This window comes from Suricata suricatta, chromosome 7 (genome assembly GCF_006229205.1).
Source record: "Suricata suricatta isolate VVHF042 chromosome 7, meerkat_22Aug2017_6uvM2_HiC, whole genome shotgun sequence".
NCBI classification, from domain to species: domain Eukaryota; kingdom Metazoa; phylum Chordata; class Mammalia; order Carnivora; family Herpestidae; genus Suricata; species Suricata suricatta.
Window position 1 is genome coordinate 62,262,439 of NC_043706.1, and position 27,152 is coordinate 62,289,590.

Below are 27,152 nucleotides of genomic sequence, written 5' to 3' on the forward strand. Positions count from 1 at the left end.
TCTGCTATTTGACCCCTTATAAACATGAATGAACCTTGAAAACATTATGCTAAGTGGAAGAATCCTGTTGCACAAGACAAAATACTATGATTTTATTTATATGAAATGTCTTTAATAGGCAACTGTATAGAACGGACAGTAGATGAGTACTTGCTTAGGTCTGTGGGGATGAAGATACGAGAGTGGTGGCTAAAAGACAAGGAGTTTCTTTTTTGAGATAATGAAAATGTTCTACAGTTAACTATGGGGATGGTTTCTCATGTCTGTGAATATACAAAAAGCCATTAAATAATATAACTTATGTGTGGCGTGTGAATTTTCTGTGTGTGAATTATATCACAACAAGGCTGTACTTAAAAAAAATGAACAAGCAAAAATGAAAAAAATATTGATCACTGTTGGAACCAAGTCTAAATTTACAACATCCCTGAATATGATTGCTGATAACCCCTTGCATCTTTGTTCTTCGCCTTCCATAACCACGCCACCATGCATGCGCACCTGCGTGCGCGCGCGCACACACACACACACACACACACACACACACACACGCACACACACACACTGAGCTAGCTCAGTTTCTCTGTTCTTCCTTATTCTGTGTGGTCCCAGCTTCCTCCCTTTCCTTCTGATCCACTGTTTCATGGGTCCTAGTATACCTGGTAGTTGAGTTTTCCAAGTATTCCTTGGTTTGAGATGTTGTTTACACTCTTCCCAGTGCTCTCTATAAATTTGTACAGTGTCTAGTCACATTTAAGACTGTCATAACTGAAACTATTTTACTTCATGATAAAAGTAGCATGTTTATTGGATCTTAACAGGCTTACTCCATCCAGCGATGTGGAGAAAGGTTTATCCTACAGCAGTAAAAGTCAAGATATGGGAAGGCCTTAGCAGTTTTTACCAAAATAAAGTTGGGGGGGAACACTAGAAAAGCAAGAAAGGACAAGAGTGTTGTGGAGGGCTTTGTATCACATGCTGGAATGTTGGAAGGTGGTCACTGAGTATTTGATAACTGTCAAATACAAGTTTTTTTCCTCTATATTACTTCAGTGCTTTTTAATAGTTTCTAAATCTATTCTCAATTTGCAGCATATGGTCACACAAAACTAATTTTCTTCCCTTGAAATGATCATTTCATGTTTTAAAACCATCATTAATTTAATTTTATACAATTCTAATGGTTATCATGAGTCACATTTATTATCATCATTTTTATTATATAAGTTTTTGGGTTAAATATTAACTAGGCTTTTAAATTTTTAGCTAAATATTTTATCACAGACCCTTTGATTTCATAGTAGTTGTTTTGTATGACTGAGCAACCTGAATGTTTCCAAATTTTTGGCACAAAGGCTGCATAATTTGGAGATAAAGAGTATCTTTAAAAGTTTAAAAAATGACAATCTATAAACATAAAATTGCTAAATGAAACTAATATAAAATTCTTAGGAATCACAGTGATCAGATTATGAGACTGATTAATTTGCAAAACATAGCCATACAAGCAAGGTATCTTTTAGTCATGGGCTCTCAGTTATATTTCTCTTGACACAATTTTAATAAGATTCTGACAGGACCCAGAGAATCAGTTTTGATCCCTGCCACTCTATTTTCCCTTCAACCCATTTAGATAATTATTAACTTAGCTATGCTAATTATCATTACTCTATTTATGAGCAGTCTCTAGAATATTCTCGGATGCAAGTGATTTCTACTTCTTAAATCCTAGATGTTTTCATTGTCACTCACTTTTATTTCCTACTCAGTGTCTAGTACACCTCATACATACACCTTATATCCTTAATTATTGATAAGCTATCTCAAGTCCTGATCCATCCCCCCATGTGCTTAGCAGAGCATCAGCAAAGAGTAGGCACTAAAGTGTCTTCGAACAAATGAATGATATCTTTTTCTCATTATCCACTTTTAAGCTTCTCTCTTATAGCAAGTTCTCCTTTCAGCCATGCACTGAGATCCCTTTAGAAATTATTAGCACCCATTATATCTCAATGCAAATTATTGAATATCTACTTGGGAAAAGCACTCTTAAGAGGATAAGGGATGGACAGAGTAGAAAAGACCCTCAAGTAGACGATAATGTATATGTTGATAACAGTAGATTATGTAAAATCTTTCTAAGAAACAAAGATGATGAAATTAGAGATTGTCACAGATATGTTTTATACATCTTTGTTACCAATTTTAAAAATTGAACTAAAAGAAATTTTCAAAGAATGACTAGAGCCCATCTATTTCAGATAAGCAATCTGGATTTATCTGTTTTTACAAAAAGAATATGTCTTTTTTGTGCTATTTTGACTTTTTTTTTGAAAGAACTGTTTGTAACTTTTATGTACAGAAAATTAAATGGCATGTGCTCAGCCGAATTTTGTGGCCACTTCTTTAGCCTTTTCCAACTTGACAATGTGAGCCACTGCCTTTGGACTCAGGATGTTGCCTCCCCAGGGATGGCAGATCTCATCATATCTGTCATTATAATTGGTCCTCATAGCTTCCACCTGTTTAGCTCGGCTCATCTGTCTTCCAAGTTAACCTGTGTGAAGGCGACAGTGGTGCAGGTCTTCCTGTGGACCAGATGCCCTAGCGTGGCCTTCTTCCCTTTGATAATGCAGTAGGGAACCGCCTTCTTAAGACACAAGGCACGCAGGAAGACAGTCAATCCAGTGGGACCCACATCCTGTGCAATCACCGCCAGCTGAACCTTCATGTTTTCTGCCAAGATGGTGACAGTATTAACCCCAGCTTGAAGTACAGGAGACCTCTTAGAGGTGACATCATCTTTGCTGGCAGCGGTCTTCTCAGCCTGGAGCAACAATCTCTGCTCCTTCTTCGTCTGGTCTGTATCATGGGCCAGCTTAAGCAGTTGAGTAGCTGTCTGGTGGTCCAGGGCCTGGGTGAACTGGTTAATTGTGGGAGGCATTATTAGGCATTTATAGAGAACAGCTAATTTAACTAACTAATTTTGGCTAATTTAACTGCTTTAAACTTTTGAAATTCTCAGTTTCTATATAAAGTATATGGCTCATGATCTCAGGATATAGACAGCTGTTGCAATTGTTTTTAGTGCCTCATTGTCAAGTGACATAGAGGAGGAATTCGGTGGCAGACTTTGGAATTCCTTTTCTGTAAACGGATATGCAACACATTCCAAAATAAAGTATCTAATATGTCCATAATTGGTAATGAATTTGGGATACACAGTATTATTGCTACATTTCTAAGTTACCCAACAGAAGGGAGCAAATTCTAGATCTAACTGATCTTCATCAAGATTTAATAGGTAACTCGGTAGCCCTAAGGCTTTCTTGGCTGGTGAACAATCTTGGCTGATGGAAAACGATTCCTTTGAAATGTTGTGGATTTGTTTTATAATTTAAATTAGTCAAGGACAAGGAAGAATTGAGGACAGAGGATAACTCAGTGAAGAGATGGACCTTTGCAAAGGAGGAAGAATCTTGCAGCCTAACAGTTCTGGGAAATAATAAACTTAAGCAGGTCAGCCAGTATAAACCCAAGCATTTAAGGATTTAAGGTGTAAAATAAGAATCTAAGAACAGGATCAGACCTTTTCTGGATGGTTAATCATAAAATACAAAATTAGATGAGTTCAAAATCATTGCTGAAAATAGGAAAGTGTGATCTCTTAGGGGGTTAAAATCTGTGGCAGACTATCTGAAAAAAAAACAAAAAACCCAGCAGTATTTGGTGCTGCTAAGACAGGCAATGTGGAGAGGGCACCTGCTGGCAGGGAGTTCTCCTCTTACAGCCGTGTGTAGCAGCCTCCACTCAATTAACAGTCCTGGCCTCCAGCCACACACTTTAGTCACTCTCCCCATGAAGAAGGCATGTGCTGGCGCTTTGTTGGATCACAGGTGTTGATTCATTTCTCCCTTGGAGCAGAGTGGGGAGGGGTAATCTATAGAAGGCAACGTTTGGTGTTTGGTGATTACATTTCTCCCCTCTCTGCTCCAGATGAACAGGAGGTAAAGATCCTTTATTTTTAGAATAGAAAAATTGTTTTTAGTTTCCATATAGCCCACACCGTTTTCCCTATTAAGTATCTTCTTATAGTATGGTGCATTTGTTGCAATTAGTGAACCAATATATTGATACAGGATTATTAAATAAAATCTATACTTGATTCAGATTTCCTTTTTATCAATCCTTTTTTTGTTTCACTGAGAACATCATGTGACATTTAGTCATAGTGTGTCCTCAGGCTCCTCTTGGTTCCCAGTTTCTCAGACTTTTCTTGTTTTTCATGGCCTCAGTGGTTTTGAGGATTACTGGTCCTGTAATTCGTAGAATGTCTTTTCAGTTGGGATTTACTGGTGTTTTTCTCACAACAATGGGATTGTGTGTTTTAGAGTTGAAGATCAAAGAGGTAACATGCCATTTTTATCACATCATATAAAGGGACAAACTATCACCGTGATATTCACTATTGATGTTGACTCTGATCACTTGGCTGAGGAAGTGTTGGTCAATTTTCTCCACTTAAAACTTGTCCCCTTTCCATAATGTATTATTTGGATGGAAGTCATGCACATCCCACAGTTAATAACTAGGGAGGTCTGCTCCACTTCTTTGAGGATTGTTTAATGTTAACATTTAGCATTTGATACATGTATTGTACAACATTTTTATTAAGGAGTTGTGCTGTTTAGTTACTGGGGATATTTATTAATTTATAAGGCAACTGACAGAATATTGTTGTTTGGGTAAAGGTGTAGAAAAAGGAAAAAAGAAAATGTATTCTTTCATTTGCTAGCAGATTTTGGTCACTGTGACTCTGGCTTCAAACTTAATGCTGTCTCAGAGAGGTTATTACAGTTCAGCATAATAAACAATTTAAAAAATATAGTGACTCCTGGGGCTCAGTCAGTTGAGCAACCAACTCTTGATTTTGGCTCAGGTCATGATCTCATGGTTTGAGTTCAAGCCTCAATCAGGCTCTGCAGTGACAGCATGGAGCCTGCTTCGGATTCTCTCTCTTCCTCTCTCTCTCTGTCCCTCCCCCACTCACTGTCTCTCTATCAAAAATAAATAAATAAACATTAAAAAATCCCACAGAAAATCTACAGTAAAACACAAGGGCAAAAATTTAACATAAAACTTTTTGTTGCCCAAAGGCAAATTTCTACAGACTAGAGCAGTGTTGCTCAGGGGTTAGGGGGAGTTTAGTGCAAATTGACACAAAAAGGTGGATCTTTCAAGTAGCCAGAATGTGACGCTGTTGATGTCCTAGAGAAGAAGCATGGTACTTAACGCTCAGCCTTCACAGGTGGGTCCCCTGCAGGGCCTGAGGGCAACATGATTCCCTGTGGGATAAACAATGAACTGACTGGGCCGGTGAAAATAATTGTCTCATCAAAATGAATTTTTATTTTATTTTATTCACACCACTCTCATATGTATTAAAATAGTTCTTTTACTTACTTATTTAATTATCATTTGAACTTTAGAGCCTCACCTATATAGCCTAGACAAGAAGTTCTCAAAGAATATTACAAATCATCAAGTCACAGGATATCAATAGATAGTACACAAAATATTGCTAATCTTGGAATTCATTGGGTTTGATGAAATCTGAGATTTATTTTCACTCTTTTATTTTACTCATTAGAGCTAAGATAAGCATGACTAGAATCAGGAGTTTTCTGAGTGCCAAAGTATTTGGTTTTTGCCTTTTCCATGTTGAAAGAGCCCTGAAACTGTATGGTGTTCAGCTTTGCTCAGATTGGCTCCCGGGTAAGTTCTGATTGTTATAAATCTACTACAAGGCTCCTTTTCTTCTAGCTAGTGGTTTGTTTAGGGTGAGTTCTATCCCATTTCTGATGGAGGCTTGAGGGAGGTCAACTGAAAGTAGGGGCTTTGGGAAAGAGTTCCCATCACTCCTTAAATTAGATGAACAAGGAAGAGACTTTGTATATTTTCCTATGTGATCGAGTCTCTGGTCTGTAGCCATTTGTGAGCACAGAGTGTATTAACATGGGAGAATCAGACATGCTAAGAATGGCAAAACAGGAAGATGAAGAGAACTTTGGTGCTATGATGTCATTGAACAACTGAATTAACCAACACTGGACCATTTGTTTATGAGATGACAAGGTTTCTTCCTTTTTGTTTAAGCCAGTAGAGTCAAGCTTACTTGCTATTTCCAACCAAAGCATTCCATTGGAATCATTATATGCAGAAAACCATGTGTTAAAGAATTTAGGGCTATTTAAGATATTTCAAAGATAATTTTGTCTTTAAATGTTTTTTCAATGTATGTTGACTTTAGAACCTAGTCCCTTCTAAGAAGCAGTGCCCAGAACGTTTATTGATGAAACATGGTAATCTTACTTCTGGGTCTAACATGTACCTTGTTTTCCTTTACATATTTTGAGTTAATGTCCTAAGTTCTGTTTCCCTTGTCTGGAAAGTCCACTCATTGGGTAAACTTCATTGTATCTCAATACAAGCTTTTGGACAAGGATAAACATCTGGCCCAATTCAGGCAACTTAGATGCTTTCACCAGGCTATTTGGATTTGGGTCTCTGAGACATGGGTCTCAGAGGGATGCAAACTAAGATCTAGGCCAACAATGTTTGGCCTTACACTTGACAAAGTAGAGAAGCTAATTAGGCAGAAAAAGGAAAAAAATGAAGGGAGAGATATAGGTTTAAGAGACCACATCAATCCAGAGAGAGTAATTTTAATGTTCATTTTCTGGATCTGTTTGCTTCTTCGGGCTGGCCTCGGATTTCATGAAATAAATTTATATTTGCTAATGTTTCATTCTTCTCATTAAAAGAAATTGAGGGAGTCTATGTTACTTGCAACCTTTTGATACTTGACTAAGGTACTTGTGAACTAAAAGAGACTTATTTAACAGGATTTGATTTTTCCTGTTTTGGTAATTCCACAGCGGGTGACATTCTCTCATGGCACTAATTTCAATCTGCCTTGTATTAGAGCAACTTGGTGACTTACATAATCTACTTAGTAGTGTGTGAGTTTAAGAGAAAGGATTAGCCTTATTAACTTTTAATTCTGTTACATCATGAAGTATTATCCTTTGTCTATAACAAAATATAAAATGTTTGTTGAAAGAGAACTATTGCCTGATGAAGGAGTAAGTGGGATTTTCATCCTTCCAAATTGAATGTTTATTTCAGGTATCACAGGTATGCCCTGAACCACTGACTAAAGACATATCCAAATGGGGGGAGATGGTCATGGAGGAGGGCACTGGGGGAGAAGAGCACTGTGCGTTATATGGAAACCAATTTGACAATAAACTATATATAAAAAAAACATATCCAAATAATCATTTTGTTTATTCAGAGTTATTTAATACAATTAAATCATTTTCAGCACTAACCAGCATTGTCACCCTAGGAATATTTAAAAATCAAAACAAATGCCATTGTAAATTTTAAAATATTGTTGAAGGTTAAGTTCTTTTTAAAACAAACATGTTCTTTTAAATTAATTTGAAGACAGTGATTTTTCTGAATGTGATTTTATTGACAATAATCCTAAAAAATTTTGTTAAAAAGAGACACTGCTCTATGGTTGGCATTACTCTAATTACCCTTATTATTTTTTATTTTATTTTATTTTATGGTTTTACTTATTTTTGAGAGACAGACAGTATGAGCAGGGGTGGGTCAGAGAGAGGGGGAGATACAGAATCTGAAGACAGGCTTCAGGCTCTGAGCTAGCTGTCAGCACAGAGCCCGATGCAGGGCTCAAACCCAAAAATCATGAGATCATGACCTGAGCCAAAGCTGGACGCCCAACTGACTGAGTCATCCAGGCACTCCTAATTTCCCTTATTTTAAACAGTGCATGAATTATCCTCTTTCCAGTGTGAGAGTCAAAGAAGTCCTCTAAATATTCTGGCTAAGATGGCTCAACTCTAGGCCCTTGACCTCTCTTTTGTTAGAGCATTTACTTTGGAAAACTAATTGGAAATTTCTTCTCTGCCCCATTTGAAATGTATATAAATCTTTTCCCTGCCTTTCGCTAATATTACCACGAGGAATGTCTTTCTCAAGGACCTTGGGGCCATCTCTTTGAAATGTAATCGTCACGGAAGATACTGCCTGTATCACTGGCTATCAGATATCAGTATTTCCCATTATTCAGGGAGAATAGAGGCTAACTTCCTTGGGCACATTGCTCCAGATTGTAAAACTACCTCCTGACATGAAGATATGAGAAAGTTACTTTTCCTGTGGTAAAGCCAATTAGCAAACACAGGTTGCCTGCAATTCCCCTAACCTAGTTCTTAAGAAATCTCTAGCTTCTTTTTTCCCCCAAAATTTTTATTTAAATTCTAGTTAGTTAACATATAGTATAATATTGGATGAATCACTTATGTATAACACCCAGTGCTCATCACAAGTACCCTCCTTAATACCCATCACCCATTTACCCCATTCCCCACCCATCTCCCTCCATCACCCCCAGTATGTTCTCCTTAAGAGTGTCTTATCGCTTGCTTCTCTCTTTTTCCCCTTCTTTTCTTCAGCAGAATTTAGTTCAGACTGAGCTCTGGTCTCTCTCTCACTGCAGTAGTCTGGAACATGGTCTCCTTTGCCTGTTTAACTTAGTCCTGTGAAATTTTTGCTTTGACAGTTTCAATGAAAGAAAAAGGTAGTTTCTCACTATTAGGAAACTATCGGTATTACATGTCTTCAATTTAAAGATGTTTAATTGCCTTATAAATTTTGTTTTTGAGGTAATAACAGATTGCTCTTAAATTAGAATATGCTGATGGGCTTTGCATCACTTACTGGCAAAGAGCATCCTTCCAGATTTCCTTCTGTCCGGTTGCATGGGGGGAGGGCCATAATTCCCTGTTAATTTTGGGAAATTTGGAAACTCTGGAGTCATTTACTTCCAAGACTCAGGGAGCACTTTGAACAGTTTTATAATAAGCAAGCCTTTTTCTCTTGAAGGTCGCCGTTCCATGCTTTCTGGTTTTTACTGCTTGTAACACCTCCTAATGCTTCATGCTATGATAACTCTTGATAACAGACCTTTCCACCTTCACCTTCAGTCAATTATTTTCTCCTGCTTTGACAGGAACATCTTTTCAGGTAAGCACACACATATTAAGGAAAATGACTGAGCTGTTTTCAATTCTCTTTTCTTGCCTTCTGGATCTGCTTGCCTCTCCAGGCACTGGGTTCCTCAGTTGGATCTCTTTTCTTGGGATTTCCCATCAGGGAGACTGTCCAAGGACTGAACTGAAGAATTGCTCACAGATGAGGGGCAGGAGGAAGAAGGAGAGGGTTTGCAAAGGAGGCAGAGAAAGAGGAGTTGAAAGATAAATGAGCAGAAAGTTACTGCATGTCATAGAAGAAAGCAATATGTAGGCAGAAGGGATCTTGGATCCCCAAATGGTTAAGAAAATAAAGAAGTTTGAAAAAAATTTAAAATGAGAGGAAAACACAAAAGAAAATAAGACAGGCACACATATTCTCACTGCTCAAGATGATCAGTGAACATTGGATCACTTTTTATTTTCATCTACCACTGCACTTGAGAATGGACTTGAAGAAGTCAATTAAACGGTAAACACGCCATATCTCTTCCTGTGATATTAGCTATTCCACAGTCTATTAAAGAGGGGGTCTAAAAGAGTCATGAATCTGAGACAGGAGCTACGGGATCATTTGAATTAGGAAAAAGTTCTTAAGAGATAGGTATTAATCCCCTTTTGAATATTTAGAATTTATTGAATCTTTTTGCTAAATTTTGGTAACTATTTTTATTTAGAATCTCCAAATACCAGAAGTGAGTTCCTTTCTACTTTAACTAATTACTATATATGAAAAATTTTAGGTATAATGACCTGTCCATTGTGGTCTGGTCATACAAGAGAAGAGCTATCTAAGTGCAGCCTGAGTATCGGGCTGTGCATATGACAGGGAAGAGCTGTGTGCAAAGCCTTGGGGAGGTCCTAGTTTGCAGCAAAGCCTATGGGCTGGTGGAAGTTCAGAGAAAGTAACAGGGACCCTGGATAGTAATGTAGCAGAAGAATGATTTAGGGAAGAACAGAAATGTAGAATGTGATGTTAATCAAGCTGATTAATGTGGGCTGTGCATTTAAATCCTCTCAGAATGTTCAGTAGAACCTGGAAGGCAAGAGAAGCACACTGGAAAAAATCATGAGGAAAAATCTACATTTCTTACAGCTGCTTTTGATTAGAGATGATTCTTTATGGTGGATAAAGAAGGTCTAAATTTGGCTTTAATAGAGGCTCACCTGAGCCAGCCACATCATGCTCACCTCTGTAAGACTTTACACAGAGCGCCTTCACCATGTACAAACGGAAGAACAAATCAACTGCTAGTGTTTAGTGTCTACACTATGTAGATCATGCACTAAAATGTTAATTTTATATCTGAGAAGAATTAGCCTATGCTATTGATATTGTTTATTTCACACATTGATTTAGGTGATTTGTTCCATTATTTTTACACAGCTTGGCTAGACTTAAATATATAAGCATGGTTTTATTATTCCTTGGTCATGAAATTACTCATTTACTCAGCTAACATTTATTAAGCCATATTATGTTAGAACTGATAATACCAGAGATGGCTTTTCTTAAGTTGCTCATGATTGAGGAGCTGAGACAGACATCTACACAGATGATTACAATACAACACAATGTGCACAATAATAGAGAAATTTTTGAAAGTGTTACTTGAACAGAGGAAAAGAGAATGAATATTATTTGGATGCAAAGCAGCTTAGGAAAGATACTGTAGAGTATACCTACAAATGCTATTATCTTCCATACCAGAACTTTCCTACAGACTTTTCTAAAGGTTTTCCAATTATGATTTAGGGGTGGGAGCTGATCTATTAACATGGATATAGTTTACTAGAATGTGCTTTTTTTTGTTTTCTGGTCAGTTAACAAACAATGGCATTAATGTACTAGCTATAGAGCCTGGCACCCACATTTTGGAATGGGTGAAAACAATTCAAAGCAATCTGCTCCAAAATGAAGCCAACAAGATACTTCTGCCAAGGGATGATGGCAGAGTTCTAAATAGAGTCATTTTGAGATGGTAGAACTGTTTCTCATTTTCCTTTCCTTTATAGCATATCTTGTTTACATTTGTTAATAAATGAAAATGCAGTTGTCACCACAGAGCAGGCCACTTTGAACAAGTGTGTTCCAGAGATTTTTCATTTAGGTTATGTTTGGCTCACATGTGTCTATGAAATGCCATCACTGTGTTACCCATTTGAATGCATATAGGTAGCACACCGTAACAGGACCCACTGGACACGTATTTGAGTTTCATATGAAGCATATGTTCATTTAGGCAGCTGCTGTAGTTTCTGTGCTATCAGTGGAATTTTATAAAGTAATTAAGGCAGTGTGTATAAGCCCAAAGACCTGAAAACCAATAACTGAGTAGCTCTCCTTTCAAAGTTGAGGAAAAAGAAATCTTCTTAGGAAAAAAAGGACTGTACAGGCATGCAAATGTTTGAAATTGAATAGTAGCAGTAGAATTTTTATTTTTAAAAAAGATTTAGGAAAAACTGTGGTATAAGTAGAATATAGGATACCTACAGGAAATATAGGAAATACCTTACAGGAAAATACATTGGAATCTTGGATGAGAGATATTCTCTCAGTAGGATACCATATTCAGATGTAGTTGTTTCTTGTTACTTTTGTTGGTATAGTGGTGATTTTGCTTTCTATAGGTATATTGATGCCTACTTTAAAGAATTTAAAGTTGGGATTCCTGATTAAGATTATTTGTCATTCTACTTTAGTCAGATGAATATCCCTGAGCCAGTATACTTTCTTTAATACCAATGAGCCCCAAGCTTTGGAGCCTCTAGAAATATTTCAGAATGCTTAACTAAAAATGCAGATTCTCAAGTTCTCCTTCAAAATTTTGCATCTGTTCACCAGGGTAGGACCTAGGAATCTGTGTTCCTATTAATGTCCCTAGGTGATTCTATCTCTATGTATTTTAATTTTTTTGATACACATTTTTTTGAGAGAGAGCATATGTCTAGACATGCATGCAACCAGGGGAGGAGCAAAGGGGTGGAGGGAGAGTGAGAGAGAGAGAGATAGAGAAAATCTTAAGCAGCCTTCACACTTAGCATGGAGCTCATCCTATGACTGTGAGATCATGACCTGAACCCAAATCAAAAGTTGGACACTTAAGCAACTGAGCCACTCAAGTGCCCCTTGATACACATTTATATCTGCCACTTGTATGTTTTTCTTTTGTAGATTACCATTTTGTGTCCTTTGCCAATGTCTTCCTTTCCTTTTTTAAAAAACTGATTCATAACAAAACTTATGTATTTACATATCTAAAATTTTGATATTTATGTGTCTTAATATAGGTAGAAAAACTTTGATCTCTTATGTATATGGCGAAAATGTTCCCCATGTGTTTTAACTGTGTGTTTGCATGGGGGGATTATATGTGTGCATAATAAGCAGGTAGTAGCTGACATGGATTCTTGGCCCCATGATCTATGGCATATTCCATTGCTAAGTGAGATAACTTGAGTAATTGGTTTCAGTGGGATTATGTTTTTGCTATACAAACCAAATTTTAACCAATATCTTCTGGCACTTGCTATTCCCTTTTGTTCCTCTATAGCCAATCAAGGCAAGAGGCTATTCTGAACTCATTGATCTGGGGAGAAGATGTATTGACAAAAAACAGAAGAGCGGCAGAGGAGGAACAACTTCTGGCTTTTAGGTTTCAAGAGCGCAGGCCCTGCAAGTAGTAGAAAGGATTAAGGTAGCAAACAATAGACTTGAGAAGAAAATGTGATGAATTAGGTCTGGTCTTTCTGCCCCCAAACTTAGGGGAAAAATTATATTTGACTAAAGGGATGGGCCACTTGGGAGGGGATCTACAGGTTCTGAGATACCAGGAGGCTGTGTGTGAGAAGTGGCCTTGTTCCCTTCCTGCTTAGGGAATGCGTGTAGGGACACAATACTTTGAAGGACGAGTGGACTCTGAGAAAGATGGAAGCTATGACCCCCTTTTTTGATTGATTTTTTAAATAGATCCCTGGGTATATGCAAATCCCAAGAAACAAGTTTCTATGATATGGTTATAGACACAGACCCTAGATGGCCCCATGAAGTTTTTAGTTCTCCGACATAGAGGGAAACAGAATGTGTCTATTATGGCTGAGAGTTGAGGAAACTAGCAGAGGTTGACACGGATATATAGGGAATTTGTAGATAGAAATAAGAGATGAGTCAGTGGCAAATTGTCTATCAGTAGTTGGAGATATAGGTCTTGGTAGTCCCTTTATAGAGTCAATCTCTGGGAAAAGGCAGAGGGAGGTATCAAAATATGAATTAAATTGATTTCTGAAAAATATACTTCTATATACTTTGTATACACCCATGTTGTGTACATTGCGTGGCCTGGTAAGATGTCACCATGGAGCCCATGCCCAGAGGCCCATTGTAATCATTCGAGAGGGAAAGCCAAAATATCCCCTGTAATCTGCTCTGGTCTAGGGCCACCATACAGGCCAGATATAGAGAAGAGTCACATATTAAGAAGCACTCTGGATCCCAGGACACTTGATTTTCCCCCAGATCACCCTCAGTCTCAAGACACTTCGTGTTAGTGGCATTCTGAAAGTCCTTTCTTTCCCCTGACTCTTGTGGGAGAGAACAGAATGAGGTTTGCAGAACAGGATGCTCCCACCTTTTGCAGTGAGGTTTGGTCCACTAGTGAATCTACCATATGACCCTGTTAGCCAGTGGATATTCACAGGGTGAGCTACTCAATCTCCTACTTCATCTTTTAACTTGCTCTTTCTTGATTCCTCTTTTATTGGGTCTATAATTTTATGGAAACAGGTTCAATTTAGTTGCCCTGGCTTTTTTAACCAAGGGGCCTAGATTTCCAGCATCTAACATCTGGGTACATTTACTGACCTTAGATCAGGAAATGTTGGAAAATGTTTCCTTCAAAGGGCCAGAGAGTAAATATTTTAAGGCTTTGCAAGCTGTTTGGTCTCTGTTGCTACTACGTGACTCTGCCATTGTAGCACATAAGCAGCCATACACAATATGTAAATAATGGGCATGGATATGTTTCCATAAAACTTCACAAAATAAGCAGCTGACCAGATTTGGACAGTGAAGTTAGTTTCCCAAACTAATTGCCTTAGACTATGTCTCACCCCACTTTTTGTCTAAGAATTGGCTGGTTAGAAATCAGGATTTGCACTATTCCGGAAGATTATTCAAGTTAAATATTTTTTGCCTCTTCAAACAATCTATAGAAATAAGCTTGCATAACATTGTGTGGGTTGGACTGTTGGTATTATTTAAGATTGAGTAACCCAAACTTTGAGAAATGGGCTGTGAGCTCTGGTCCTAGCTATATGAGTCACATGGGCCACACTCATAGAGAATAAGATTGCCTAAAATGCAAATAGATTTTCTCCCAATCAGCCCAGGACATGAAGGACAGCATCTTCTCTCCTGGGGTGTGACGATGTGGATAATGGGCCTGGGTTACATACACTTCACTTCTGAGGGTTTAAGGTCTAGGGTCCCTCAACATGTCAGTTCTGTTGGGAGCCCGTAAGGACCTTAAAGCTAGGTTTGAGACATTCGGATTGGCCACTCCCAGCAATTGTAATTGCCCCCTTCTCTGCTACACTTCCCTTGTCCACAAGCTTTCACAGAGACTTAATAAATGTTACAGTTCTCCTCAGTTATGCTGGAGGGACATAGGATGCAGTGCCTTTTTCATAGCAATAGAGGGGGCACTTCAGGGGTGATCACTAGTCAGCTGCCACTGTGGGTAGGGGGCCCAGGAAGAAGCAAAGGGTTTCACCTGCAATCATGTGCGAGTTAGTGGCCTCAGAAACTCCCAAAGCAGCTGCTATAAATGTGAACAAGGCAGACTTTTGACAAATGCACCAGTGGAGACTGGGGTTATGATAGTTGAAATGTACAAAGAAATACAAGCTTATTTCATATTTGGCAGCTGATGAAGCCACTGAGATAGGTTAAAACGGATTTCTAACCCACCACATGCACTTCTCTCTCTCTCTCTCTCTCTCTCTCTCTCTCTCTCTCTCTCTATATATATATATATATATATATATATATATATATATTCTAAGGTTGCTTCTTATGTGCACCTTATGGTCAGCTTTATTGTTGGGTTTCCTCCAAATGTTTAGAAAGATTAAAAGTTTCTACTGTTATACTTTTTATAATTGTCCTTGTGAATAAAATATAGTCTGTGTTTTTCAAATGGTGTTCTTGAGATAGATTCTTAGAAAGAGATTTGCTGAGTCAAATTACATGAGCATTTTTAAGGTTTCTGGTACATGCTGACATTTTGCTTCCAACAAAGTGTGAAAGTGCCTGTCTCACTTAGCTTTTACCAGCACTAGATATGTGGGAGATCGTTGCTAACTCAACAAATATTTTAATTTTATTTATTTGATTACTACTTAAATTGAATATTTTATGTGTTTGTTATCCATTTTTATGTTACTTATTTTTTAATTGGCAAGTATCATTATCTTCATTCTCCAATTGAGGAAGCTGAAAGTCAGAAAGCTTCTTAAGTGACTTGCCTGGGGAGAAACAGCCAGAAAATTGCAGGCATGGGACTTCATTCTAAATTCTGGTTCTTGGAGCTTCTTCCATTCATTGTATCATAATGTCCTGAAAGAAGAGGAAATAGGGCTTTTGCAATTTCTGTTTATGACTCTATCAAAGTATCTTTTTTAAAAATTAATTCCTAGAAATTGCAACCGATATCAAAAATCTCAGGAGAAATTTATTGTAAGAGCTTGTGAAGCCTCATTCAAAGATGAAGGTCAACAGAGACAAAGTAGGTACAATTTTAATCTGTTTTAATGAATCAAGCCTGATGGAATGAATTCCTTTTTGTAAAGATAAAAAAGACTGTTGCTGTGGTTGGTTCTCAAAATATTTCATTCAGTTTTTGATTGCAGTGCTACATAATATAGTAGTCCCCCTTATGTGCAGTTTCACTCTCTGCGGTCACATTACCTATGTCATTCACCTCACTAATCTCATCATACAGGCATTTTACCATGTCACATCATCACAAGAAGAAGGATGGGAAGTACAGAACAGAGATGACATTCACGTAGCTTTTATTATAGTATATTGTTATAATTATTTCATTTTATTATTATTTATTGATGCTAATCTATTACTGTGCCTAATTTATCAAGTAAACTTTATCATAGGTATGTATAGGAAAAACAGTATTTATAGGGTACTATCTGATTTCAAGGCATCCACTTGGGGTCTTGGAATGTGTCCCCCACAGATAAAGGAGGACTAGTGTATTTCATGAAAAAAAATCACCCTTTTTCCAGTTGTAGAAACACCTTCCCATTTGGGATCCATACTTATTTTCTATTAAGAATTAAATTTGTGGAGAGTAGGATTGAATCATGTCAAAAAGATGGAAGAGAAGACTAAGAAAGTCCTTCAGCAAGCCAAGTGGAGTCTACTACAGTTGATCGTTTCTGTGGGCCCTTTCCTTTCTTTACTATCTAGTACTATTTGATAGTTAAGACTCTTGTCTTAGAGACTTGTCTCCTCTGCTTTGTTCTCTGATACCCCTGGAATCTGTAACTTTTGCTTCTCACTTTTTAATTGTCCCCTGTGCTCACATTTCCTCCCCCGAGGAGTCCTCAAAAGGTTTCAGAATTTAGGCTGCTGCTATTGACCCTTCCTGTTTCTGGGATAACTTTCCTATTTCTGTACACATTTCCTTTCCATAATCTTTTTCTGACAGCTATCCTATTAGGGCAGGCATTGTAGGTTCAGGGGTGTGTGGCTGGAACTTCTGTGTAGACGTGACTTGGATTTGTATTACTTTGGGATCTTAACAAGGAGCAAAAGTAATTAGAGTAGCACCCAGGAGGAAGGGGAAAGGTATCTTCACATCTAGTTTGAGTCTCATACTAAAGTAGCCAAAGACTGCTGAGATTCATTCATTTTTTAAAAAGTTGAAAACCAGATGGAGATTTAGAGCAAGGCCTATGTTAGTGCTAAACAATAACTCAAGAACCTAATGGATGGAGCTTTCAAAGTAATGGGAAACTGTGGAAGACCTGTATATTTGGAAAGATAATTATCTCTTTCTCTTGAACATAACTAACATTTGCTCTAAGCATTATATTACTTTTCCAGGCAGCTAACGTTAGGGGCACATTGCATTGAGTTTAAGGAGGGTATGACATGAATACATATATTAAGAGCAATACATATTTTGTGAGACAGATTAATATCTATTGTTTATTATGAGGATTATCCTTAAATATCAATAGAACAGATCTTCAAAAGACATTGTGAATAAAAATAAATTTAAACCCTAAATTACTACCTTGTAGATTTAGTTAATATTTTCACTATTTTATGCTTTTTTGATTTGTAAACTGAAACTCTAAATTCTTAGTCAGATATACCTAACCCTTTTCTTGCTTTAAAATAATTTAAATAATTTCCAAACCCTAATTATGACATGTATTAGTTTTCTTTTTTTAGTTTCTTGACTGTATCCCTTGTCTCTGTAATGTATGTACATAATCAAAGTTTATTTTAAAGCAAAAATGTTAGTGGTCTATCTAAACAGATCAAATTATTTCCTTGAATTTATTTCTTTCTTAATAGCAGAATTTTAATAGCAAATACATCAAAGTTTATAAAAATAAAAATTGCATTCAGAATAAGGAATGACTTCAGACTTAAAACCGGAATAATTGTTCCCCTGAATCTAACTCTTAGTTACAATTCTTTGTTACTTTAGAAACAAAGGACAAATAAGATCTTACTTCTGTCTACTATTATCTGTGTCCATGCCAGCAAGAAAAATAACAATCCCAAATACTTTTGAAAACATAGCTTTCTTTCACTTTAAACATTATATTGAAAATTGTTTGATGTGGTTTGATTTGTGAGATATTTGTGATTACATGTTAATATAAGTACAATGTTCTTTAACTGAGAATAATAATAAATGTGTGTATTTTGAACACTCGTGAATAGAAATTGATAATTTGCAATTGCATGAATTACAAATATCTAGAGTTAAAAGGTTATTCAAATGTAATGTTCTAAATGAGAAAAGGCTGTTGGGAATATATTTTTCATTTCTGCTATTAGTAGAACTATGTGATTTTGCCTTAATTGAAATTTTATTAACAAAGTTCTCCTTGAATGATGAGCTTTCTTAATTTAGCAACATCCAACATCAATTAAAGAACTTCCAATGACTTTCCATTCGTCCCTTGTTTACTTGTTTCAGTTAAACAACAAATATTGATTCATAATTAAGGAAACAAGTCCCGAATGCTTCAATGAATAATGAGAAAACAGGAAATAATTCCAAGTCTGTTTAATAGAAACAAATAATAAAACATTGTTGCTGTTGAGGACCTTAGAAATCATGGTAGCGGTACAGCAGTGAGAGGCCTCCGTGTCAGAAGTTGTGGGTGCAGACCTCAGTATAGAACAGACCAAAGTCCGAATTCCACTGTCACACGTCAGCCATATCACCTGAGGAAGCTGTCTCTCTGAGACTTCATTTCACTACCTGCAAAATGGAGATAATAATTGTCTCCTCCCCAAGGGGTTTTTGTGAATGTTAAATGAGATGATGAGTATAAGAATTCGGCATAGTGCTTGGCCCTCAATTCATTAGGGATTTTACTATTATCCTGTATTTTTATTATTAATGAGTCTATCTCCTTCATCTTTTTAGATGGGCAAGTTGAAGCCCAGCTCAGTAAAGTGACAAGCCTGAGGTGCTTCAGCTTATCTTTTTGTTTCTGTATTAAATTTATAGAATTTAACCTGATTATTTAATTGATAAAAAATTTCAATCTGATCCCTGGGGTACTTAATCATTCCCTAACATCTCTCTGGAAATATAAAGACAAGGTTACTAGACATTTGAGGTGAGGACAGACTCAAATCACACATACCACAAAGCAAATTGGAGCTATACTTATATACTGAGAGAAATAAAATACATTATTGGTTTATTTGTCATGTCACATAGAACACTTAATCCCTGAATGACCAAGAGAATGTTTTTATGTGTATTTTTATGAATGTTGTAATCTAGAGACATCTGTGGGATGGTCACAGCTTGCGGTTGTCCAGGGTTTGGAACACCTGCTTTCTCTGTTGCCCTTTCTGAGGTATATGGCATAACCTCTCAGAGCCTTGGTGTAGTCATCTATATATGGAGCATTATGATGTTCATCTCCTAATGCTGTGTAAATGTGTATTTTAGACTCTAAACACTATACAACTGAAAGAAATTAGTAAACAAGCTTAAAATCCCACTGAATGAGGGCGCCTGGGTGGCTCAGTCGGTTAAGCGGCCGACTTCAGGTCAAGATCTCATTGTTCGTGGGACCGAGACCTCCATTGGCTTCTGTGCTGACAGCTCAGAACCTGGAGCCTGCTTGAGATTCTGTGTCTTCCTCTCTCTCTCTGCCTCTTCTTTGTTCACACTCTGTCTCTCTCTGTCTCAAAAGTAAACATTAAAAAAAAATTTATAAAAAAAGCAAAAAACTCCACTGAATAAACAGGCAATTATGAAAGTTTATATGAAAACATGTTTTCAGGGGCGCCTGGGTGGCTCAGTCGGTTAAGCCTCCGGCTTCGGCTCAGGTAGATCTCACGTTCGTGGGTTCGAGCCCCGCGTCGGGCTCTGTGCTGACAGCTAGCTCAGAGCCTGGAGCCTGCTTCTGGTTCTGTGTCTCCTTCTCTCTCTGCCCCTCCCCCTCTCGTGGTCTGTCTCTCTCTGTATCAAAAATAAATAAAACATTAAAAAATTTAAAAAAAACATGTTTTCAGTTGATGAGATAAAAGGAAAGCATAGATTCTAGAGCTAAGGGTGAAAACACATCCATAGGATTTGAAATTTTTATTTTGGACTGACCTACATTGACAGTGTCATAATAAGATTAATTTTTTCCTATAATCTCATAATGTTTTATCTGTAGTTATGGTCTTCTAAATAATTTTGTTTTGATTGAACAGCAAAATTTGTAACTGAAAACTAGCCAATTTTAAAGAAATTCTGTTGTTTGTAAGAAGTTATTCATAACTAATTTATAAGCTTATAATTTTGAAGACAGAGGGGAAAAAAGGGGAATTACACCAGATTCATAAGCTGGAAGAGTATGGAAGGGAACGAGAAATGAAGATGAGAAAAATGAAAATGGAGAAGACTTAAGAGAGAAAATGATGTTCTTAAGCATTTCAATGATGTTGAATTTCAGTTTGTCATTAGTCACCAGGATGAAATCAGTTAGCTATCCAGATCCAAAATGTTATGGTTATTTCCTCTATCATGCAAATGACTAGGATGAATCACTTGAGAAGAAAGTAAGTAGAATAGCAACGGGCAGAGACTGAGGAAAAGAAACAAAAACATCATATTATTTTCAAGCAATAATGAGATATGTGAGAAGACAACCAGCAGATAATGTAATCACTGAAACCCAGGTGATAGCAAGAATGTGGAAGCCAGTGGATTAAGGAAGAAGAAAAGGGGACTGGAGCGGAGTAAGAAGGGGGGAGAGAAAGATGCACAATATATGGAGAGGATGTTCCATAAATAGAAATGTAGACATTTTGTAGAATGATTTCAATTCATCTCATTGGGAAAAAAAAAGATTCTTATTGGAAAGCAAGTACAAACCAAAATGTTGGTGATGGAGGGTAAGTGGGAGAGTGCAGAAGGAGGGAAGATATGAGACATTCAAAGTAAAATTTTATAGTTTTCTCTCATTTGATTAGTGATTATTATTAGTACATGTGAGAAATTAGTAGTAACCAGAAATCAAAAGCTTCTTTTGCAATTAGTTTTTCAACATTTTCTAAAGATATCTATTAATGAACATACTTAGGCATTACCATGTGCATTTATGTGTGTGTGTTCCTAAAACTATTAACATTTGTATAGGGGCTACAATATTAATGAGGATGTGCTAAAACAAGTTCATCAAAATATTTTACATAAAATAGGAACAAATTATGTAATAGTGTCAGGCCTAACAGAAATAAGAAGTGCTGTGTTTTCAAGGTGTTAATTGGTATACTCAGAAAAATCACAGCATTTGGTCTTGGGATGATTTTTAATTAGGTTATTAATATATTGAACTATAGGAAAATGGCCCCCAAAGAGCAAAGATGATCTCTTTCATAACATCGTGATTTCAATATTATTTTTTTAAACAAATAAAACATAAAACATTAATGTCAACAGTGAATAGAAGGCACTAAAAATGAAACAATTTTGTTACTAATACAACACAAAAAGATAATGGAATTTACAAGGTAAGATAAATACTTTTATATATATATATGTGTATATATATATATATATATGTCTTAAGACAAAATGTTACTCTCTACCTGCTTAAAAGAAACGAGCCTATTGGGAGTGCCTGAGTGGCTCAGTTGGTTAAGTGTCTGACTTTGGCTCAGGTCATGATCTCAGGGTTTGTGAGTTCAAGCCCCGCATTGGGCTCTGTGCTGACAGCTCAGAGACTGGAGCCTCTTTCAGATTCTCTATCTCTGTCTCTCTCTGCCCCTCCCATGCTCATGCTCTGTCTCTCATTAATAAAAACATTAAAAAGTTTTAAAAAAGAGTCTATTGAAAACATTAATATGTAAACAAATACATATGTACATGGTTATAGTGTCTGTGGGAAACAGTAGACAGGGATGGGGGTAAGAAATAGTGTTTTAAACAGGAGGTTTAGGAAGACCTCTCTGATGGGAGGTATTTGAAAAAGAACATGGAGAGACAAGCCATGTGGTTATCTCCAGGGGAAGATTCATGCCAACCAGAGAGAACAGGAGCATGCCTGGGACACTCAGGAAGTTTTAGGAGACGGAGTAACTGGAATGTAGTAAGCACAGTATATAGTTGAGGAAAGGAGATGGAAGAGGCCATGGAGGGCTGTAGAGGCTACTGTAAGGGCTTAGAATTTACTACGAGGGAGATCAGAGGCTTTTGGAGGGTTTTGGGCAGAGAAGCGATTATGATCTGGCTTATGTTAAAAAAATTTTATTAGCTCTTGTGTGTGAATAGATTGTAGGGAGGAAGGTGGAGGTAAGAAGACTAGTTATAGCAATAACAAGAAATAGTGTTTGGAGCAGGATGACAAGATAAAGGTGATAATAAGTGGCCATAGTCAAGATATATTTGGAACATAAAGCCTACAAGATTCACCAGTTGATTGGCTGAGGGACAGTAAAGGAGAGGAATCAAGGGTTATTTCAAAGTTTAGAATTCTGCCTGAGCAATTGGGTAAAGTGTAAGATAAAACACTGATTTAGGGAAAACACGTGTAAAAAGTTTCCATGGAGATGGGGCAGGGGGAGAGGGTATTAGGAATATAGTTTGGGATATGCTAAGTTTCAGATGCCTGATGGGCATGTGATTCCAGATTTCAGGTGAAAAGTTTTGAATGGAGATTTCATTTTTGAAGTGTTTGACATCAGAGATGACATTTACAGCCAAAGGGACTGCTAAAGGACTGATCTTAACATGGTACTAAGGATGCTCTCCAACATTTAAAATTTGGGAAGATCAGGAAGATCTAGTAAAGGAGAACCAGCAAGAATACCCAGAATATTGAGAGGTGAAGAAAGTAATTAAGGTGGAAATGACTGCCTGTGTCAGATACTGAGTGACCATTGCATTTGGCAGCATAGTAGTAATTGGTGATCTTGAAAAGAGATTAGACGGAGCAATGCTGAGAAGAGTCTTACTGGAGAGTATTTAAGGTAGAACAACATGAGCAGAAGTGCAGAGAACAAGGAGAGTCAATTCTTTCCAGAATTTTGCTGTATAAAAAGGCAGTAAAAGGAGATCTGCTTTTTTAGAGGGGGATTCAGGTTTAAATATCTGTTTAAAACATTTTTGATAATTCATATAATACATATAATGGGGGGTGATAATATAAGAGACACAGCTATATTATTTTCAGTTTTTCCAGGTGTTTCATTTGCATTTCTTAAAATAAATCTGTGTTTTTATGCACACAATTACACTTAAAATTCACTGTGAAAAACTTCCCTAAAGCACTGACAACTCTTCTGTCTTCTTTCATCCAGATATCTCATGATCTTTGTATCTAAATATTATATACACTTTCAACTTGCTACAGGTAATGATTTCAATTGCCTTTGAAATTACAGCTGAGAACATTTCTAAATCATGAAGATTGTATTGGACATTGTTAGTGGCCTGCCCAGGAGCCATACCCCCTTCTTCCTTCTTAACAGAATTTCAGTTTTGTATAGACTGGAAACCTATTTGGCTCCTAGAGATGGTAACTTTATTCCCCTTAGCCAGGGAATTTTACATTTGGAAATGAGGCTATCTTGCGATAATGCAGAAAAGAAGCCAATAATCTCAGGATGGTAGATGAAAAGAATAAGTTGAGTCTTGGCCTTTGATAAAATCTTAGGTCCGATACCAAACCTTTATCACGTACCTTACCATTACCACTTACCACTATTCTTAATACATATAAGATCATTTAATATCTTCATTTATTAAGCCATGGTTACTGTTACTTTTGCTTATAACAAGTATGCTGTTACCTACAGCTGAAAATATTCCTAGCTTCCATAATTTTTATTGTAATCGATGACTAGAAATCACAGGTGGAAGCAGCTTAGATTTCTCATTGAGTATCATTCTTTATTTCCATTTTGGTGTTTTCATCTAAAAGACTCTATGGGATGCCTGGGTGGCTCAGTTCGTTAAGCATCCAATTCTTGGTTGAGGCTCAGGTCATGATCTCATCATGGTCATAGGTTGAGCTCCGCACCTGACTCTGTGCTGACACTGCAAAGCCTACTTGGGATTCTCTCTCTCCCTCTCTCTCTGCCCCACCCCCTCAAAATAAATTAATAAACAAAAAAAGGACTCTCTAAATGTAATAATAATAACAAAAACTAATGTTCATATAAGCACTTCTATGATCTATAATATTTCATTTAACTCAATGAGAGAAGTACTCTTATGTTTCCTGTTTTTACAGATGAGAATCTGAGGCATAGAGAGATTACTAATATCCCCCAAAGGTACATGAATAGCTATTAGCAAAGTTAAGATTAGAACCTGTGATGTCAGTCTCCAGAGTCTTTAATCTCATGTTCAAGACTTCCCAGGTTATGAGAAGGGTCTCTACTTGCATCTACCTTTAGCTTCTTTGCCACCATATCCCCACTGTACTGCTATGTCCAATAAGGTTTGATTGTCAGATGTCCCTTCTTAAGTTACTTTTTCATTATTAATGGATTTTAATCATGTCATTCAGTGGGGTCAAAAAATCTCTTATTTTCCAGGAAGAAGGATATCCTCTTGGTATTTTTTGCTAGTCCATGATCTTGCAACACACTACTGGCTTCTCTTTCTACCTATTTTGTGTGATTGTCAGTGCTGATTATTCTTTCCTTTTCTTAGTAAAAGTCCTAGTCATCCTGGAACTATACCAGTTCTCTTTGTCCACCTGAACTGCTAACATAGATTATGAAGAATAGATAGAATATGTGCATTCAACAGAAAAAATTGAATGTCTACATATATTCACAAGAACTAATATACTACTTCATGTACAATTACTAAATAAGATATTTCAGTGGACATGTATATATTTTATAAATCATTTGTTGGCATAATACTATGACTTATACATCTATAAACTATGTATATGTAATATAATTTAAACATCTATATGTTATATGCATACTAGATATATTGCCAGTTACTTTTTACAAATCCCTAACATATTGTTAGCCCTATTTTGTGCAGGCTCATAGAGAGGTTAAGTAACTTGTCTAGGGTCACACTGTAGGTATGTGCCTATATCTCCTCAATTTAAACTTTTATAACATCAGGCACCTCTCCGTCCCAATAGTTGTCTGAAGTTGTAGTATATATTTATTTCTATGATTGTTTATTACTTTACTCATGTTACAAGGCATGGCACATGCGTTCTTTTGCTCAGCATTTTGCATCATTACCTAAGTAGTAACTGGTGCATAGTAGCTGCTCATTAAATATTGAAAAAATAAATTAGAAAATATTTTATTGCAGTAAATATTTTAATATTTTAAAAATAAAATATGAAAAATAAATTTATGGAGTCAACATTCAGACAAAAATATTACTCCAGATCCAATGCTCTTTGGCTAACTTGCTGCTCTCTCTTTTCACATCACTAAGAAGCAACTAGATCAGTGATGTCAAACCAGACATGTATGCTGCCACTTTCTCCTTGTGTTCCCATGGCATACCTTGCTAAAAATCATCACCTCCTTGCCCACTAATCCTGGTTAAGACGTTAGACAGTCACTACCAAAGACACTCAGGAACTTAGACAGTCACTATCAAACAATTGTTCTTGGCTAAAATATGACATATATTTGCCATTCTAGACATACAAGATAAATGAAAGAAAATTTGTTCCTATTTAATTTATATTAGCTTTGTCTCTTCCACAACCTAATCCACCACTGCAGAGGGGGAAAACATGGATGTTAAGAACTGTTATATTTCATTACACTTATTAACACATTCTGAGAGTCAAAAAAAAAATCTCTCTGTGGACAGAGAAAGAAAGTCCCTATCACTCTTTTGTCAGAATCTCCTAAAAATCCCGGGGTGCCTGGGTGGCCCAGTTAAGCATCTTACTTTGGCTCAAGTCATGATCTCACAGTTCACAAGTTCGAGCCCCACGTTGGACTCTGTGCTGACAGTTCAGAGCCAGGAGCCTGCTTTGGGTTCTGTGTCTCCATCTCTTTTCCTCTGCCTCTCCTCCACTTGTTCTCTGTCTGTCTGTCTGTCTCTCTCTCTCAAAAATAAATAGAACATTAAAAATTAAAGAGAAAAGAATTCCCTAAAAATCCCTCTTTCTTAGTACATAGGCCCAAAAGCTATGGGCCAGAATAATAAGTATCCCTTTATTTCAAGGGAGTCATGCCTATTTATGAGGATCTTTGTATAGGAAACTGCCATCTTGACTGCCTTTTGCCTCAAATAATAATTTCTCCTTTAAGAATATTGCCCTTTGGTCACATATGCATATTAGGCAGGACCAGCCTCAAAATGGCCACCATGCTCACAATTTCCTTCTGAGGAGACAAGCACATTTCCTAATGAGGGAATCATCTCTAGGCAGTTTTTTAATTACATGTTGACTCACTGGTACTGCATGACCTAAGATCTGATCACAAGTGATGGAACTGGATATGGATATTGTTGTAAGGAAAACACAGTAATAGACTGGGCAAGGAGCTTTGAGGCTATGTGACCCATGGATTATCTCAAGAAGTTTAAATGGGAGATAACAAAGGAAATTGAGGATGTTTGCAGTAAAAGCAGATGCTGAAAAGACAGGGAGGCACAGCAGTAGGCAGAATCCATGAAGCAATGAGGATTGGCAAGAATGTATTTTTCTAGTTTGTTTATCTGTAGGAAAAAATACAAATATCAAGGCATACTGGTATAACTGGTCCAGTGTCCTCAGAAATAATTTTCCTGTCAGTATGCTAAGAAATGATCTCTATAAAATCATGCTAATTTTTATAATACCCTCTTTCACAAATCTTAATAGTGTTCCCCCATTATCAAGGTACAAAATTAAATTCACATTTAAAAAAATAATTTCCAGGTTTGTTTTACTTTTACAACAAGTTGCTGCTTTATTTGTATTCCCTAGAAAACACATCATCTCTTTATAAATTCAGTTTATGAAAAGCCCATAGCCAATATTATCCTCAATGGGGAAAAACTGAGAGTGTTCCCCCTGAGATCAGGAACACGACAGGGGTGTCCACTCTCACCACTGCTGTTTAACATAGTGCTGGAAGTCCTAGCATCAGCAATCAGACAACAAAAGGAAATAAAAGGCATCAGAATTGGCAAAGAAGAAGTCAAACTTTCACTTTTCGCAGATGACATGATACTCTACATGGAAAACCCAATTGACTCCACCAGAAGCCTTCTAGAACTGATTAATGAATTCAGTAAAGTTGCAGGATACAAAATCAAT

General features: G+C 36.8%; 1 pseudogene; it reads right to left on the reverse strand.

Moving 5' to 3' along the window:
* Positions 1–2,381: 2,381 nt before the first annotated feature.
* Positions 2,382–27,152, reverse strand: part of LOC115295258 — a 39,553-nt pseudogene continuing 14,782 nt past the window's right edge.